We start from the raw sequence: 20,798 nt of genomic DNA on the forward strand, positions 1-20,798 counted from the left end.
TTCAAAGGTTGATAAACAAGTTATTAGAAATAATTTGAATATGTTGTGTGTTTTTAAGCAAGATGATCACTATTCGAGAAAGATTTACAACAATTATGTGGGATCTGATATGAGTTTTAACCACTTTATTGAGTTGTGTGATAAAATTTGGAAGGAAGACTACGGATTTTTAACTATTAATCTAACTTTGAAGCCTAAAAATGGCAAATATTTGAATAAATTTTCCAATATAAACGTGTGATAATCTAGTTGTTTTTCATGTTTTTTACGTTCACGTTCCACGTTCACGTTCATGTTTCACGTTCATGTTTTCACGTTCATGTTTCACGTTCACGTTTTACGTTCCACGTTTCGTGTTCTCGTTTCGTGTTCACGTTTCCACGTTCCACGTTCACGTTTTACGTTTCGTGTTCACGTTTCCACGTTCCACGTTCACGTTTTTACGTTCCGTGTTCACGTTTCGTGTTCTCGTTTTCACGTTTCGTGTTCACGTTTCCACGTTCCACGTTCACGTTTTACGTTCCGTGTTCACGTTTTCCACGTTCCACGTTCACGTTTTACGTTCCGTGTTCTCGTTTCGTGTTCACGTTTCCACGTTCCACGTTCACGTTTTACGTTCCGTGTTTCACGTTTCGTGTTTTCGTTTTCACGTTTCGTGTTCACGTTTCCACGTTCCACGTTCACGTTTTTACGTTCCGTGTTCACGTTTCCACGTTCCACGTTCACGTTTTACGTTCCGTGTTCTCGTTTCGTGTTCACGTTTCCACGTTCCACGTTCACGTTTTACGTTCCGTGTTCACGTTTCGTGTTTTCGTTTTCACGTTTCGTGTTCACGTTTCCACGTTCCATGTTCACGTTTTTACGTTCCGTGTTCACGTTTCCACGTTCCACGTTCACGTTTTCGTTCCACGTTCACGTTCCACGTTCACGTTCATGTTTCACGTTCGTGTTTCACGTTCCACGTTCACGTTCATGTTTCACGTTCATGTTTCACGTTCGTGTTTACGTTTTACGTTCCGTGTCCACGTTTCGTGTTTCACGTTTCGTGTTCACGTTTCCACGTTCACGTTCATGTTTCACGTTCGTGTTTCACGTTCCACGTTCACGTTCATGTTTCACGTTCGTGTTTCACGTTCCACGTTCACGTTTCATGTTTCACGTTTCGTGTTTCACGTTCCACGTTCACGTTCATGTTTCACGTTCATGTTTCACGTTCGTGTTTACGTTTTACGTTCCGTGTCCACGTTTCGTGTTCACGTTTCGTGTTCACGTTTCCACGTTCACGTTCATGTTTCACGTTCGTGTTTCACGTTCCACGTTCACGTTCGTGTTTCACGTTCCACGTTCACGTTCATGTTTCACGTTCATGTTTCACTTTTTACGTTCCACGTTCACGTTCCACGTTCCACGTTCATGTTTCACGTTCATGTTTCACGTTTTTTTTACGTTCCACGTTCACGTTCCACGTTCACGTTCATGTTTCACGTTCGTGTTTCACGTTCCACGTTCACGTTCATGTTTCACGTTCATGTTTCACGTTCGTGTTTACGTTTTTACGTTCCGTGTCCACGTTTCGTGTTCACGTTTCGTGTTCACGTTTCCACGTTCCACGTTTCAAAATTTTCCTAAATAAATGGCGAACGTAACTTCAGAAGAAGCGAAAAAACTTGATCAAATCGAAAAGAAATTAATCAAAGAATTTAAAGAACAGATTCGAATTGATAAAAAAGAACAAGAATTTATTCAAAAAACTAATCAACCTGTAACATCTGCAATAAAAAATGTTGAGGGCAAAATTGAAAATGTTTTAAGCGATAATCAAAATTTGATGAATTTGGTTCCAGTTGTACGACAATTTGCCGATATTTCAATTCCAGAATCTGAAGAGTTTGAATTGCCAAAATTACCATCGTCGACCACCATTTAGACCTCGAATCATTGAAGACTCTACCATAGTTGAACCAATAAGTCCTGGAACAACGGATATATTAATTGGTGAAATTGGTAAAAAATTTCTTCCTAGAGCAAAGGATGATAAATTTGGTTTGTATTGGGACAGAAAAAAAGAGAAGTTTTATGATTGGAAATTTACCCGTTAATTTTGAACATAATGATATCATTATTAAAGATAAAACATATGAAGGAACTCAAGGTTTATGGAGATTATTAACAGGCACTGATGTTTCCAAAAGATAATTTATATTCTGAAGAAGATTTGAAAAAAGTATACAGAAATTTTATGGGAATCTGACTCAATTTTACAAAAAATAATGATCCATCAACTAAGAAACCAAAGTCAAGTAAAGGTAAAAAAAATATCTCAATTTGATTAAACCAATTTGGGAAAAAACGAAATCGAAGGATCAGGTGGTGTAAGAAAATACAGTGATAATAAGATTGAATACAGATATATCGACGATTTGACAAAACTCGATGGAATTATTAATTATATTTATGCTCAAGAGAAGGCTGGAAACAACAATTTTTTGAATGAAAAGAAAGCAATTAAAGATTTTATTTCGAACAAACTTGACGAAAATGATTGAAAAACCTGATGGAATTTAAATATTTAAAACGAATTTTTCCGGCAATAAGTTCATCTATGATTGAAGGTAGCGGACTTTTGAATGATTTTATCAACAATTTAACCTTTTGAATTACACGTACCAACTTATCAGTATCTGGGGCCTGGCACAAAACTCGAAAAAAGACTAAAAAGAGGAGATCCTGGTATAAATAAATTAGACCAAGCTGCAATGGAACACGATATTTTTTATGCAAAACATAGAGACACAAATTCCAGACATATAGCAGATAAAGTTTTGCAAGATAAGGCCAATGGATCGATTTTTATCAAAAAATGCTAGTTTAGGTGAAAGATTTGTTTGCGCTTCCAACAGCTGGAGCAATGTTTTTGAAGAGAAAACTAGGAATGGGAATTGAAGAGAACTTGAAATTTTAACTATATAAATGGAGGTGAACGTAAATTTCAGTAAAAATCAGAAAGAAAAAATAAAATCCGCTTTTAAGAAGAAAATAACCCGTTAGTATTCAATTTAAAATAGATCAACTAAAAAATGGCGAAGATAAGATATTTTTAACAAATAGACAATACAATAAACTCGAAAAACATAAGAAAAACAATAAAGGAAACCAGAATATAATTTTCTTATAATCAGTTGAAAGAACTTAAAAATGGTGGACTTTTGAAAGATTTATTAGATTTTGGAGAAAAATATTCCAGTTGTTAAAAATGTTGTTCCTTATGTTCGTAAAGCTGCTCCCAATCGTTAAAAAAAGATGTGATTCCTATTGTTCGAAACATTTTAAATTGGTTAGATAAATAGTTGGAAGATGTTACAGTGATCTGGATTAGATGAAAAAACTTTGAATTACGTGAAATCAAACATTGAAAAAAAAATTTAAACCTTTAACATTCGGGGAATTGGAAGAAATATGCAAAAAATATTAAACATTTTAGAGGAATCTTCATGAGAGATACATTACCTGAAAAAGTTAAGAAATTTGAATGTGGAATTGTGAAATTTAGACTCGATTATGGGAAGTGGAACGCATTGGATTTGTTATTATAAAAAATGATAAGAATGCATGTTATTTTGATTCGTATGGAAGAATTGAGGACAAAACCACCTATAGAATTGATTAAATATTTGAAAAAAATCAAGCGTCTACTACAATGACTCTCAGATTCAAGACTATAAAGATCCCCCAATTTGTGGTCATTTATGTGTTTTTGTTTTGAATGAACTGAGTAATGGTAAAGATTTTAAAGAAGTTGTTTAACAAAATTATTGCTTAATAAATATGGATTCACAAAATATTTTTGACGTATTTTGGTACACAAATTATTCAAAATGTAGATAATAGTTTGAGTTTTATCTTTTTCTTATCCACTTATACATGACTAAAATTATCGTAAAAGAATTTTGAAAATTTTCTCTTATTAAATTGGTGGACTACAAAAAGTATTCAGGCGATATTGAAAGGGCGGAGTTTAAAAATTTCTATCCAATTAGTAAACAACATTTGAATGAACCGAATAAAAGAACTGAGTTTAATATTGATTTTGAGATAACTTTTGCTCGTCGAACTTCCAGTTTTATATTTCTGGAACTTTAACAAAACAAGATGGTCAAGCATATCTTGGAACTTGATAATGTTAGATTAATCGATAATTTTATACCGTTTTTATTTTCTAAGATTGAAGTAAGGAAAACACAATAAATTGATAGAAGAAGTCGAAAAAACTGTGGCCAATTAAGCACAATTAAAGGAACTATTTGTTATTCCAAAAGTGATGTATTTTCAAACAGTTTTGAATCAACTTTTAAATTTGGACAATTTGAAGCGGTCGGTGATTTAGCACATTTCGGCTTAGGATTTTTTGAAAATGTTACTATTCCGATCTATAAAGGAGGATTTTATCTAAGTTTTATAAGAGCAGAAGGACGATGATGTGATTCTGGAAGACTGCAAAACTGGGAAATGTTATGCCTGTTGATGGCAAAATTACAATTAACGAGTTTTTCATTAGAGTTTCCGATGATTGATTACAAAACCACGAGTAAAATTCAGTTGATTGATGAAATTATAAAATCTCAAAACATTATGTTTAATTTTCTAGATTGGCAATGCATTGAACAAAAAGGTATTTCCGGAACAACTTATTCGTTCGATATCACAAATATTTATAGAAATATCTTCAATCCCAAGTTCGTTATCATCGGTTTTCAAACAGATAGACAGAATAATCAAGAAAAAAATCCTTCAAAGTTTGATAGTTTGGATGTAAAAAAATATCAGAGTAAAAATTGAACGGTTCTTATTATCCAGATGAATTACAAAATTTAAACATTTCCGGAGGTCTTTTCAGAATCATGTATCAGATGTTATCAAGATTTTAAGAAAGTTTTACTACAAAAATATGGAAATGTATTACAACCCCAAAGAATTTATAGCAAATAGACCCATTTATGTCATTGATACAACAAAGAGTTTGACAAATATTTCTAGTTCAAAGAACGATATAATTATCAATATGGATTTTCAAAATGCTGTTACAAACGCGATTTGTTATGTGGTTGTGGTTTCTGAGAAATTTTTATCATATGACGTGATTAAGAACGATATTAGAGAAATTCAGTAGTTAATGATGTTCATATTGTTCTCTTTCATTCCTTCTAAAACTTCAAAAATATACTCTTTCGCTGATGAAAAATCTCGATTTCTTCCGGAATAATCTTTGTAATCATAAACAAAATATCCTAAAATAGTTGTACAATAGGATGAAATTATTTCTTTTTATCTCGGTAGTTGAAATATAAACATAAACATTTGCGCTGAAAAATTTATATCTCGGCAGACTTTAGTTTCCATAGCTTCCATTTATTCTTTTTGTAAAAATGGAAGAGTATAATGCCAACTGTTACAAGTGTTATAATAGAGGAGAAATTATTGATAAAAAGATTAGTTTGTAGAGATTGTAATTTAATTTTGTACGAAAGACCTAAGCCTAAGAAATTTCGAAATAAATTAACATATTTGAATAATCTGCTTATGAAATTACAATACGGAGACAAGAAGCAAACAAAATTTGTTACAGAATTTAGAAAACAGAATAAAAATTTTTACTTATCTCTTGGAAACCATTGACAAAATTATTTTCCTTTTCAAAGAATACATTAGGTTTGTAGGTTTAAATACACACGTTTATTATGAGAAGATTTTACCTATAATCTTTCACTATTTGGACATTGAATTTGACTACGATTTTAAAACCTGAAATCTTTGATGATTTTATAGTACATTTGGAGAAATTAAACGAAGAACCTCATGAAAAGAATGCGGTTTTACTCACATTCTCCCCGACTTCTCGAGTGATTGTTAGCAAATTTCATTATTTCCGTTTATAGATTTTTATTAAAGATTTCTGGATTTTTTCATTAAAACAGCTTATAAATGTAGAAGCAAACATTGAACAGTAAAAACAGCTATAGATTCGGTTTATTTTACATTCGTGATTTACTGTTTGATTTCTCAGATTTGTGTTTATGGTTCAATGGACAGTATTTTCCGTTGGTTTTCTGTTTACTCCAAAAAGTGCGCTAGAACCCTCATATTCATATCTACTTATATATATATACACACACACATATATATATATATATATATATATATATATATATATATATTAAATTGTATAAGTGGCCTTATTTAATTTCAATATACACTGAATCACAATAAGTACTTGCTCCGCCGGAGTCGATACCGGATTTCTCACTTGCCGGTGAATTATATATATATATATATATGGTTTTTTCAATAAAAAATAAAATTATATATATATATATATATATAGATGTATGATTTAATGATATAATATATATGTAAGTATGATGAAGTGTAATGCAATTTACACATTGCAACACAAACACCATTTCTGTGTTTTTCAGCGAAATCATTCATTAAAGTATATCCCAATCAAAATTTCATAAAGAAAATACTAAAAACTTAAGCTGTAGTACATAACACTATATTAAGCTTAAATTTTACTTTTAATTACAAAATTGCTGTTTTAGTATCAACTTAATAGAACCTATTGAAGTAAAAAGTTTTTGTCTTAATTCCTAATTTTGGTTTAGCACTATATTGGGTAAAATCCTTGAAATGTTTTCATTTTACAAAAACAGCTTTTATTTAGTCATATAAATCGGTAATATAATAACTATACTAAAAGGATTACGTTGCATTATTCAATGTGACTCTAGCAGAGACCTACGTGTCAACTTGCATTTGTGTAACACCACGTACACATGCACATGCACGTACAGTTGTCACGGATCGGAGAGAGACAGTTGTCACATCCATGGCAGCTCCGCACACGCTAACAATGTCAGATGTCATGTAAACGCCATCGGAATAGTGATTTCAGCTGATAGTTGGAGTGGGAGTAATTTGTAGATTAACTGTCTACTGACAGCACTGTTACTTGGTTTGTATCTAATAAAGTTACAGAGAACGTGATTTGTTTCTATTGATAACTTATTATATATCGTACATAAGTAAATTGAAAATAAAACTTCATGATCAGAATAAAATACCATTCACTTTCATTATACATGTAATAAGAGAACCAAGTATTAAAATACCTAAAAAGTTGATTAACGTTAATTGTTGGTAAAGACGAGTGGTACAGCTTTTAGATTAGTGTATCGGTACTATAACATTTAATACTAATAACAGTTACTATACTAGTATTGTGGGTGTTAATGCGTTTAGTACACGTCATATTAAAAACTAAATAAAGTACTGGTTAATTAGTGTAACATTTTTTATTTTTGGTAAATATTTATTTATCGGAACTTTAATCAATGTAGACGACACACCTCGTCTTGCGTAATGTGCTTCGCAGAGGTTTGGATGCAAAATTAAAGGCCTCTAACTTTTTTTCATTAGGCAAAATTTTTTTATAAGCTTCATGTTAAAATAATCATATTATATTACTAAATATTATTTACAAATATGTATTTTTCTATTTTATAGTTCTATCATAATTACCTATACCTATAAGAGGTCAATGTAAGAGGGTTTGATGTTCGCTAACGCTCAGCCAAATATCATTTAATGACATGCACTTCCACTTAACTCATTCAAAATTATATTATTAAAGGTTAGTTTGCTCTTGAGATATCAAGCAGTCAACACAAAGAATTGAAACTTTTCAGCCCTCTAGCGATTTACATCTATAACCCTCAGGTAATAAGAAAAAAAAAGGCTTGTTTTTGTTAACCTCACAATATATCTCTTAATGTATCCGACATTGATTTTATTTTCCTAAAAACTAACAATAAACTGCGTAGAATTTTAATACAAAAAACATTGATATTCTTTATAAAATAAACTAATTATTTTTTGTACACAATTATTTGCTGTTGTTTAAGAGACGAAAAAACGCACAAAAGTTTAATGTGGTTTCTCATCCTTTCACTAGAATACATTTAAAATCATGTCAAGATATTACGATTTCTATATATTTAAATGTAGTAAAAACATAAATAATGCCTTACTGTGTTAAAACTCTTTAAATAAATATAAAGCAGTTTTACGATAACAGATTTAATTATTTCAGAAAGACTTCCGCTCCCTCTGTCAAGCGTAAGGAATTAGTGATCTCATTTTCTTCCTTTCCTCTTCACCTTAACTGCCTTACAAAGAAATCTCTCACGCTACATGTTTTAAATTTAAATAATATTATGGTGACAGCTATAATTACTAGTTATTGTATTTTACATTAGGCTAATTGTTCTATTTTTCATTTATTGTTCATTTCATTTGAAAATTCAGGCCTGTTATTATAATAAAACGTATTTACTTTCTCCAGCAGTATTTTACTTTATAGTTTCACAGCTAATGTATACTTATTTAAAATTACTAAATTACCTATTTACTAGTCTATTATTTCGTCATGTTTAATGATAATGGATATGACAGATGCGTATGATATTTATATGAAACTAATGACTGTCGTTATTTCTGAAAATCTACATTTAACAACCAAACTATTAAAGTCTTCCTGTCAGAATACATTACAACAGACAGTTTAAGTCTTTTCTAGAGGAAAATTTCATATACATCTGCAGATGATAGGATTTCTTTCCGTATAAGAATATTACCAATAAAGGAATGAGGTATTTCCATATATGTTAGCAAATCTAGAGCTTTGAAGTGTTAAGTATGTGTTATTAATAGACTGTATAATCTTATTTAATTGCTTTCAATATTCGCACTCAGCATTCCCACCTTTCACCCGATTAGATTCAAATTTCTGATAATGCTTAGTTTCACAGCGTATTAAAAAAAGAATATTTTTCCTTTGTGGGTTATGGGTGAGATAGATAATCATTGTGTGTAGCTTCCAGATGAGATACCAAACCTTCGTGTACCTTCTAAAATAAGATAGTTGTCGTGTGGTGGGTGAAGTGTGAGATAGAATGGTAATCACATCAAAATTTAAAGGAAAATAAGACATTCACAGGCTTGTATTAAATTTGTTTAAAGAATATCTTATAAACAGATTTCCTACGTAAATAATTTGTAGTTTGAGCGTTAGTGAAGCCTATTATTCGAGGGACTGAAAATATTTTTATACGTATATCAGTCAACTGTGAACAGAATCATACACTGTCCACCAATGTCAACGTTCAATAACATTAACTGTCAGCAACACGATATCTAAAAAAACTAACCCACTAACAGAACTAAAATTTTGTATAAAAGCTTCGTTTCTCTCTAATCATATTAAGTTCCATGATGGTTTACCTCACTCCATGGAATTGGGTGGAAATTAACAAAAATATTTACATAGCTGTCATGAGTTTGCTATGGTTGGTAATAAGAAAATAATATAAAAATATATTGTATAATAATTTCAAGTACATGAAATTTTAACATGTGACTTGATAACATATAAATCATATCCAATGAGATGAGGTATAATAAGTTTATAATAATTTACTGTGTGCTAGTTAAAATTAGACCGTGTTATACATTTTTGCGACAACTTTCTGGTAAGCTACGTAATTGAAATTAGTATCTTAGAAAAAAATACAAATACTTAAATCAGCAAAACAAAACTTTCTAGGTTAAAATAAGAAATTAGACTGTTACAAATAATTGATATTACAAGAAAAATAATACGATTGGTGTAATTACGAAAGGTCAAGATGTTGGCTTAGAAAAGTACCTTGTTCTTCGTAGTAACCCGACTGTATTACTTTGTTAGACCTCGTACCTAAAAATGTGTTAGACCTCTGTTTTGGAGAGATCATACTGGTTGGCTTTCTTGGAACTTCTGTAAACCTGTCAATTAATGACAGGATTGCATATCGAATTGATCACGCACAGTCATTTGCGAAACACAGTTATTCTCTTACACCATACTATAGAAGATTTGTTACAATGATACTATTTCATTGTAACAGCATAATTTATTAAATAATTTAAAATATATAATTCTTAAAAAATATTTTCGTGTAGAATAAACATTAATGCGTCTTGCAGAACGCGAAGAAAAAGAATAACAGTTGATGTCTTGTAGGATGTAATGTGACAAGGCCTGGAGACACGAGGTTCCCCCGCTTCTCTGATATCAAAGTTGTCTTGTTGCTGTCTCTTTAGTTACATTTAGCTGTCTCATTTAAATTAAGCTTTTAGTATAATATAGTTTTTTTACTAAAAATTAGGGTAAGGTAATGATTAAACGTTTGTAGTCTTTCTGAGCGTAGAATTACATGTATATAAGTTGTGATAAAACCAAGTTATTACTTTTAGAGATGTAATTCTGATTAAGATAATGCTATTAATTAAGGCTGCTTATTAAAATTAAGATTCAGTTTATTCAACATTTCCTAATATTGAATTTATTCATATTAATTTGGTGATATAAATAAAAATGTATTTAGCATATAGATAATACACGTATCTTTAACCCGTATAAGCTAAATATAAAAGTAAGAAATATACACTCTGTGGTAGGACTAAACACAATAAGAGGTCATATATGTATACTAGGCCATTACAAATTATACAAAAATAATAATTATTGCAAGAATATATTATATATAAGTGATAAAATATAAACTAAAACATTTAGGTTATTTGTTGCTGCATTTCCCTATGATGTAGCTGTGATAAAATTAAAATAATTATTAAATAACAAATTTTAATGAAATACTTTCTAACTCGGAATCTGGCGAACCAATGATTATATCTTGAGTACGTACTGATAAGCGAATCTATGTAATTTTTTGCAGGAAAACTTTAAAGTCATATAATTTACAAAATTGTTTGCTGAAATATGCTCATTTTTAGGACAAGTTGTATCTAAAAATAAATATTTTTCTTTTGAATACAGTTGTCTAAAACTACACCCATAAAAATATTAAATTAAGATAAATTAAACTATACTTAACTTTTTTTAAGCCCTTTTATAATTACAGAAAAAAACCCGAATGTCATTAAAAATATTTTAAAGTATGCATCGTATTTAATGTAATGTATATAATTTTACTACAAAATCTATGGAACAATAGACACGCCTGTTCTTTTAACTAGATGGTAAAAACAATTACACGATTATTAATTGTAATTAAATAGTATCTTGGCACTGTTTTTTTTTCACGTTTCTCAACGAAAAAATTTACCTATAATTGGAATTGTGTCAAGAAATATCCTACGTCTGAAAGACACTATTATGTTTAACTTATTTATGTAAACAAAATGAACAGTAATAAAGTCGCCTAAAATTCTAAGAGCAGATAGCTGAATTAAATATTTTGGTTAGTAAAGCGAATTTGATTCGTGAAATATTGTTACGACATAAAAAAGTCATTTTAGGAAACACTTATAAATACAAAGTAACTAAATGTATATGTAAGGTAATACGTCATGTTATTGAACGTTACAAAGTAGGTATTAAATAAAGGTAACATTTATCCTAATACACGTACTATTTTGTTTTATTTTATTTAAACAAATTTGCATGAATAGCACGATCCTTTTCTCTCCAACCATATATTGTTTTATATAGCAATGCTTGTGTATTAACAATATTACGTCTATTTATAACAGAGTACTTACAAGCATCAAATTACCTAAGCACTAAAAATACCATAGTTTGTCCAATCATCACGAAAAAAAGGTTGATTTCATACCTATATATTTCTTCTTACTTAATATGAACAAAATAAAAACTATATAATTTATAGATAAAATGATTATTATCTGTAAGTAATTGTGTATATTATTTCTACTATCTCAAAATTACTTAGCTATTCCACATTACTTACCTAGCTATTGGAGGGAGATCATTAGAGGATCTGTAGAGGGCTCGATTTTGATACCAGACCAGTTGAACATAGCTTAGCCTACGATGGAAAACTCTGAATGGTAAGTTCTGAAATGAGTTCCTTCAATGGATACACCGATAGCTGGAAACTTGCTGCAAGTCCAATCATGCTGAGAGTATTTACCTGATTGGGTAAGCACAGCCTAACGTTTGCAAAGAAGGAGACCGAGATCGTACATCTCAGTTCAGTATCAACGTCCTAGCCTGAGTCTAGATGGAACGAGAGATCACTGAGATTAAAAGAGCTTGATACCAAGTTCACGTTCTGGAACTAGATCACAGACGTTACTAAACACGTTTGCGGATATTTCTATCTACTTGAGACTTCTGATGAAGAATCTCGTCCGCCCTGTGGCTAGTGAGTGCCGGTTGTCCATGTTTTTCACTCTCTGGAGCGAGCTATGGACGAAAGCTGTACGCCAAGAGTGTTATAAACACAACGCGGCGACGGAACAGATAAAGGTGGCACTGTCGACCACGTGGGTTTATCGATCTGTCTTCGAACCAACCGTTCTCTGTTCCTAAAGTAGGAACTGCATTGAATTAATACTACAAGCAATCCGGAGGTGGTAATACACGACCGGTGCATTATCACTTTCCTTATAATCACAAAAAATATCCTGTTAATAGAATTTAGCATTGGTACAAACCAATGTGCTATTTACATGAGGGGAGACCCAATGGATAATATTTAGAGATACAGTTTTAAAAATATTTTTGTCCAAATGAGTCTTCCTTGGAGTAAAAGGTAAATCCTAAATGGAGGAAGTACAATTGCATACTTTAACTGGAATAGCCAAGAATGGAGTTGGGCTCCCCTGCTTCCAGGGTCGCACGATTGCCATATAGTGAACATTAAACCTTCTAGTTGGATATCGAGAGGAGGTTGGATATGTACCTTCAACCATATCTATCCACAGACTAATCTGTCTATGAATTCCTTAGTTTTGAATGATTTTTAAGCTATCCAGTAACATATTTAAATCGAATACACTAATAAATAAAAAAAATTGTTATGAATAACTAAACTTATTTTTCGATAACTAAGGAATTGTTAAATGTTATTTCCTTTAATTTCGTATTTCATTACGGGTAGTGAGAGATACCTCCAAGATAGCCATTTCCTCGAATAATGGTATGGAAAAATAATATAGTACTGATTATATGCACGCAATGTGTAATTTCTCAACGTGGACTCTATTCTATAGTGTAGGGTATTTAATGAGCACAACGAGATTATAGAACCAATATGTTAGACCATCCCAGGCTGAAAAGGTTTAACTTTGAATACTTTGGATGGCAGTCTAAGGGTTGAGTTGAAACCCAATTGTTTAGTAACATAAAATCTATATTTTGTAAAATCGATTATTACCTGTTCGAATTTACTTAATGTTTGAAACGGGAGAGTAAATAAAAGATTTAAAAATATCAAACATTGGCGTTTTTATCGAGTATCATATCTATTTAAGTATATGTATAGGCTTAAAATCCTAAAAACAACCGCAAGACACGTAAATAATAAATATATCATTATAAACCAATTAGATAAAATGTTAAATTTTTTTCTAATACAGGATCCAAATATTTACACATTTATTGCCATTTTATGCATATATAATTTGGCATAAGCATGGATTTAAATAGGTAATGGAAGCATTTCAAAATTTCAATACGTTGTAGGTTTTAGAGAATTATTAAGACTGAAAATAGATCCATATGCAAGGATCTTTTAGCGGATAGAAGTTTTTACTCAAAGGGGGAAAATCTTAGTCCTAATTATCTTACAACAAATATAGTATGCTTATAGTATAAGACTAAGCGTTTATGGGTTTCATATGTTGAAAGTCTACATGGGCAGGACCTCCAAAAATCCATAGTCTTTTAGAGAAAGGAGCTTGGTTTTTGTAAAATTACCCTTACCCTAATTTTCTGCCCTTATTGACTAGAAGAACGCGGTTTGGATTTCTGGTTGCGTAACAGAATCTTGGACATGTGCATAGGTTACTTCAATCCCATTTTATTATATTAATTACGTTTAAGACGCTTATGGTATTCCTTCATTAATATGTTAGTCATGTATCGCTAGATGAAATATTTAACATGTAAAATATACGAGTACAATGTGTATAATGAAGTAACGAAGTTCTAACATAGTGTTTTTGTTTACTAGATTCTGCACAAAACGACAGTTATATATTTTGTAATTCACACATATTTTCCTAAAATAGTATGCAGAGAGTGTGTATTAAATTTTATTGCTATAGGTACGGCTAGAATAGAATGCAAATGCCAAGAATGAATTTTGTTATTATATATATATATATATATATATATATATATATATATATATATATATATATATATATATATAAAAATTTATTTCAATAAACATTGAATCGCAAAAAGTACTTGCTCCGCCGGGACTCGAACCCGGATCTCTCACTTTCCGGGTGAATGTGCTACCATTACACCACAGAGCCCTCACTTTTTACGATTCAATTATTTTGTATTTGGCCGTTTCTTTCACATATGTGTTTAAATAACCAAACTAACATATGATCGGAAGACCAAATACCTGTCAAATGACTTCTATTAACGTTCATTAAATTTTGTATAAATGGCAATAGCCGAATTTAATTTATTTCAATAAACATTGAATCGCAAAAAGTACTTGCTCCGCCGGGACTCGAACCCGGATCTCTCACTTGCCGGGTGAATGTGCTACCATTACACCACAGAGCCCTCACTTTTTACGATTCAATTATTTTGTATTTGGCCGTTTCTTTCACATATTATGTGTTTAAATAACCAAACTAACATATGATCGGAAGACCAAATAATAGAAGTCATTTGACAGGCTCACGAGGCTTTTGTAAGCTAGATGATGCAAAGTTCGGACATTTTAAAATCCAGGGGTCGTATAAATTGCAACTTCATCTAAAGAAAATAATTTTCAGTGTGCCAAAAAAACGTATTATCTAATTTATATTCAAAATTTACTTTTGTAACTAATCTAGTACATATTTTAAAATAAAATGTAAAACTAAATATAATGTAAAAAATTTTAAGTTACTTAACGTTAACAATATTTAATTTATTTAACATTTTAATTACTTTTTCAACAAGATATAAACGATTTGTTTTAAACAATTTGTTTAATTACTTATACAAATACAACTTAGTGTAAATTTATGTATATTGTCTATAAAAGTATGAAATCATGTAAGTATAGATGCAAGTAAGTATATTGTATTGAAAAGGAAAATTTAAATTTAAATTAGGCCTTGAGAGTTTAACTTTAAGTTAGTTAATACCACTCATAAGCTGCAGAGATGCGGTTGGTGCGGTCCTTGAGGTGAACACTACATGAATATTCTATAAACCTTCACACTCTAACCGTTTTAAAGTTAATATATTGATTTAAATACTGATATTAAGTGGAATGATAGCGTAATTAACAAAGCAATAAATATTGATATTTACCTAAGAAAAATTCCACCCATAAAAGCATGCAAATGTCCGTATACAACATTGTCTTGTTGTTCATATTTTTGGGGGGTTTATTGAACGACATAATTGTTATGTTGTTTATATCATTGTTAAAATAAATCATTCTCAAATGTTAAACCCCGTTTCTAATTTTACTATAAATAGTTTTTTCAGGGTTTCTTGAAAACACTTTGTGTAACTGTAAGATATCTTGCTATATATATTCTATATTAAAATTTGCATTAATTAGGTTGAGGTTCATATGATTGTTTTAAATAATAGAAGGGCTTTTACTCTTCATTACTCACTCAATCGCCTGAGGATGATATTGTACATGTTGGGGTAGATAGCTACATGCCTTATTATGTTATGCATCAAGAGGTTTAAAAAAAAAATAGATTCTCTACTTTCTGTGGCCATCGTTCATTCTGATTTCAGATGAGATCAATACCTAATGTTCTGTAATGCTGAGAAAAACCTGATGGTGTAACATAAACCAAAATTGAAACTCTTTCTTGATTACATTACAATAAACTAACACAACTGAGCAAAAAGTATCTGATAAGAAGAAGCCAGTGTTTTCGAACCTATCCATAAAAATATGTCATGCAAAATTGTCGTATAATTGTAATATTTCCGTCTGTAGTGTTTCTTTTTTACAATACAGATCAATGTAGAAAATTTTCAGTAACACTCAAACAATTTCCAAAAGGTAACAGCATTATCATTGAACTTCATGTTGGCCTAATAAAGTGAACCCTCGTGCTAACCTTTAATTCTGTACGTCAGTGGGTTCTTGACATAACGTACGAACGGACATGAAATTTTACATTCCCTCCATTGATAAGATTTACTAACGCTCAGCCAAGATAATGTTTACTAGCGATATGTTTAATGGTTAAATTTATGGTTTAATTGAGGTGGCTATGGGAAAAACCATGAATAACAAAGAAATTGTGGATAGCTTTGCCAATTATTTTTTAGAAGGCATTGATAGAATAAAACACTGCTGTGGTAATAGAGAGGAATGTGATATAAATGACAATATGGATAACAGTGTATTACAGAATTTCTACATACCTATAGCTACTCCGAAAAGTATTGTAAAAAATAATAAAAGGCATTAATGCTGACAAGTCCCCAGGAATCGATGGAGTAAGAATGAAAGACATTCAAAAAAGCAATGGATGGTATCACCAAACCATTGACTATATTAATAAATAAATCATTAAAAGAAGGAATATTTCCGGATTGCTTGAAAACATCTATTGTTAGACCAGTATACAAAAATAACAGTAAAAAGGATTTTCAAAATTATCGTCCGATAGCCATATTATCATCTGTAGAGAAAATATTAGAAAAATATGTATTAGAAAACTTAAATAAATACTTAGATGAGAATAAAATATTAAGTCATAAACAATTTGGATTTAGAAAGAATTACAACACTGAAAATGGCATTAAAAGGGTTTGCAGATATAGGAAATAAAATTATGGACACTAAACTGCATGGATTGGCTTTGTTTATTGATTTTTTCAAAAGCTTTTGATACTGTAGAGCATAATAAGATTGTTGCAGCCCTATTCAAAATGGGTGTGAGGGGTCCCTATTTAGAATGGTTTAAGAGCTATTTAAAAGACAGGAAATTTGTGGTAAAAGTATTGAACACACTAAGCGATGAGAGAAATATAAAGTACGGAGTACCGCAAGGAAGCCAAATCGGTCCAGCTCTTTTTATAATTTATTTAGATGAGATTTTAAGAAAGATTGAGGATTGTCACATTTTTGCTTTTGCAGATGACATACTACTCCTGTCACAGCATAAAGATATAAGAATTGCAGAAGAAATACTACAGAATAATTTTAACACGTTAAACAAATGGACTCATGACAATGGCTTGATAATAAACAACCAAAAGACATGCTTAATGCATATTTGCCAAAAGAATATGAAAATTGATAGAGTAGTAAATATTAAATACCATGATTGTGAATGTTTGCATGGTCATAAACAATGTCAATGTGAGAGTATTAAATTGGTTGAAACTGTGAGATACCTGGGCATAACTGTTGACAATAGGCTAACATGGAAACCTCATGTAACTTTACTACAGAGAAAACTCGGCCCCTGTATTGCCATAATGCATAAACTGCAAAATAAACTTACTGAACCAGCAAAGATAGCAGTTTATAAGGCACTATTTCAATCAATAATCACATATGGAATAACTACCTGGGGAACAACAGCGAATAGCCATTTAAACCAAATACTAAATTTACAAAAAAGATGTTTAAGGGCACTCTACGGATATGAATTGGACATAAATGGCAATCAATTGGACCAGCACTATAGTTTAAAGGGACAACTAACACCTAAAGGATTGTATATATTTAAAATTTTACAGATATATTATGAAAACAAACAATTTAAGGAAACCCTGGACAGAAGCTATAATACTAGGCATTTGGCTAAGTACAAAATACACACCCCAAGGACAGACTATGGGCGCAGGCTACCAGAATATATAGTACCCAATCTATTTAATCAACTGCCTAGTGAAATAGAAAATTTTACCAAATCTAAAGAAGTTTTAAATCGGCAGCCTACATTTGGTTAAATACAGCTAGACCTCTATATCAAGTATAAAAGACAAAACTTGCCCATTTGTAGATGTCTTAGAAATAGGCCTAGCCTGGCCCAATCCCCACTAGCCTGCACTGACATTCCACTACACTGCACAAACACTCAAAAACTATTTTCATCACTCAGATTCACTCTCACTGTACTAGACTGTTGTTTATTCACACTACTTTATTCACCGACTACGAAAAGGCCACTAAACTCACTTTACTCAGTGAGCAAACATAACATAAACATAACCCAAAAACAAAACATAACCTAACCACGATTAGCAGAAACTGTTTCGACCAGACGACACTACTGCACACAACTGGAGACAGACAAAGAGGAACAAATTCAGACAGGTATGCACGTATTACACACCACTGAACTCCTAGAAGAATATATTGTTATTATTATTAGAAAAATCGTTTTCAGATATCTAACCATGTTATTGTAATTTATATTGTTTTTCGTTATGTAATCGTTATATTATTTTATTGTTATTGTTATTGTTATATTAAGTTTCAAACCATATTCATACAATTGCCAAATATAAATAGAAACATGATGCCTGCCCCAAACCGCAAATAAATCGTCATTAGTAGTTTAATTTATTAAATTGATTTAAGCGATACAACTTATTAAAGACATTATTGCCAGTAGAAGTGGAGCAGTAGAAGTAAGGAAATATCGCTGGACCTCGCCGACAAGTTTTTTATGTAACTTGGCGAGGCCAAACTGTGTAAAACAATGTAATTGAATAAATAAATAAAATAAATAAATATCGCAGACAAATATTGAATAGAAACACAGAAAGAATATTTATTACACATTGATTCACGCCACTTAAAACATTTATTTGTCAAAACCACGGACATTTTTTTATATGAGAGAACTTTGCAAGTAGAAACACTTCCAATAAAACACAACTCGTTACAGGTGTGGGAATCAGCGGAATCTAATTTAAATATTCGATAGCACCGCATTCACCACACATCAGATTTTGTGCTATTCATCATTCCTTCTAGCACAATAAAATTTAGGTGGTTTAGCCAAATATTGAAAAGAGCATAGCACAAAAAATTATATTATTACGATTATTATTTCTACAAGAATTAATAATCCCGGCCTAAAACTATTTAATTTCAAAGAAAGCACGTTGTTTATTTTTGGTAATACATTAAGATTCTAAGCGATTCTTTATATAACATTCTCACTTATTATGGACGTGAGAAAAGATTCTCGGATGATTATAAAGCCCCATTAATATTCAGCTTGGATCAGACCAAGTTGTGGAAAGTTATCCAATACAACTGGCCCCGTAAGTGTGGGAGAGGTGTGTGGACTAGTTGGGGTTTGCTTTTTACGAACAGCTTTTAATGTATGTAAAAGGTTTTTTATTTTAGTCCTCTGTAATAGAAGCGTTTTTGTTACAATTGTTATACAACGTTTTGATAACCTTCCCATGGATGACATTAAGTATATAATGTAGTTTTCTCCTAACTTGGCTTTGCAATAGTACCCTCGCATATATCATGCTACGTTGTTATACAGAATCTCTCCCAAATAAATTATACGTAACACTAAATTGTAAATGATGTAATTTTAAAGTAATATAAACTCGAATAATTAGCAGTACATACTATAGTTGAATATATGTAGAAACTTTCTATCTTTTCTAATTTATCTTTTTATAAAAACTATTATTATAAGTAGACTTAAAATATAAAACAAATATGAAATTACTGAATTTGAATAGTGAGAATAAAGGAATTTCGCATATAAAATGCTGTTGAGATAAGTTTAGATTCAAGCACCTGTGTGGCGGTTATTTTATTGTTTATATTATTCAGTAAATTATACTTTTAAAAGAATTGTAATTAGAACTATCCAAAAAGAAAACACAAAGGGAGAAGAAGGGTTATACCTAACAACCGCACACCCTTGTTTAATGAATAGTCTGATGTAATAACTTGCAGGAAGCTTGTAATCTGTTACAAAGTTTACTTTACCCGGTACTAACAGGTAAAGAGTATTTATATTTAAGATTTACAAAAAATTGTAATAAAATCTTAAATTGGAGATTTTACAGCAATTAAATCTCACACCAGTAAAATAAATTTGTTTAGAACAATATGATTTATTTCAAAACTTTCTAACCAATAATTTTTATCGATTTATGAATACCTTCTATAAAGTGCAATAGCCTATATTAATTTTAATACAGATCAATTATATTCAGGGTTGTTATTTTCCTAACACTGTTGAAAGGATTGTAACTGGAAAAAAATAATAGGTATAAAAATAACATTGCTGTTTAATAATAATAAAATTTAATTATACAATAAGATCAATAAAGTTGTTTAACATACGACACAAATGGCTTATTTATTAGAAAGACAGAAGGCTAATTAAATAAATGCTCTTTTACAATGGGTTAAAAAATTGTTTTATTGGGCATAGGTTGATCGCCGTGTTGTAATCGGGTTGATATCACCAAGTTGCTCGTTTAGCCCATACTTTCAAATATGCAAGAAAGTGTATACATTTATTTTAAACTATTTCGTAGGTTATCGCAATCAAAATCTTAACACGCTTTTATAAGCTTCGGTGGTATCTATGTAACGGAATCTTTGAGCATAATTTTCACCAATTTCCAGAAGTCTGACTAATGTGAAATTTTGCATACGTATCAAGGACCGATGACAATGCAATAATTATATCATAGTTTTCCATTATCTTTATAAGGACCGCCAGGA

General features: G+C 30.9%; 1 non-coding gene across 1 annotated transcript; it reads right to left on the reverse strand.

The window, feature by feature from the left end:
* Window positions 1–14,335: 14,335 nt before the first annotated feature.
* Trnas-gga lies at window positions 14,336–14,406 on the reverse strand. The gene has a single exon. It is a non-coding gene; the product is annotated as a tRNA-Ser (tRNA).
* Between the last annotated feature and the right edge of the window lie 6,392 nt (window positions 14,407–20,798).

The sequence above is a fragment of the Homalodisca vitripennis genome, unplaced genomic scaffold (genome assembly GCF_021130785.1).
Source record: "Homalodisca vitripennis isolate AUS2020 unplaced genomic scaffold, UT_GWSS_2.1 ScUCBcl_5089;HRSCAF=11647, whole genome shotgun sequence".
In the NCBI taxonomy this organism is placed as follows: domain Eukaryota; kingdom Metazoa; phylum Arthropoda; class Insecta; order Hemiptera; family Cicadellidae; genus Homalodisca; species Homalodisca vitripennis.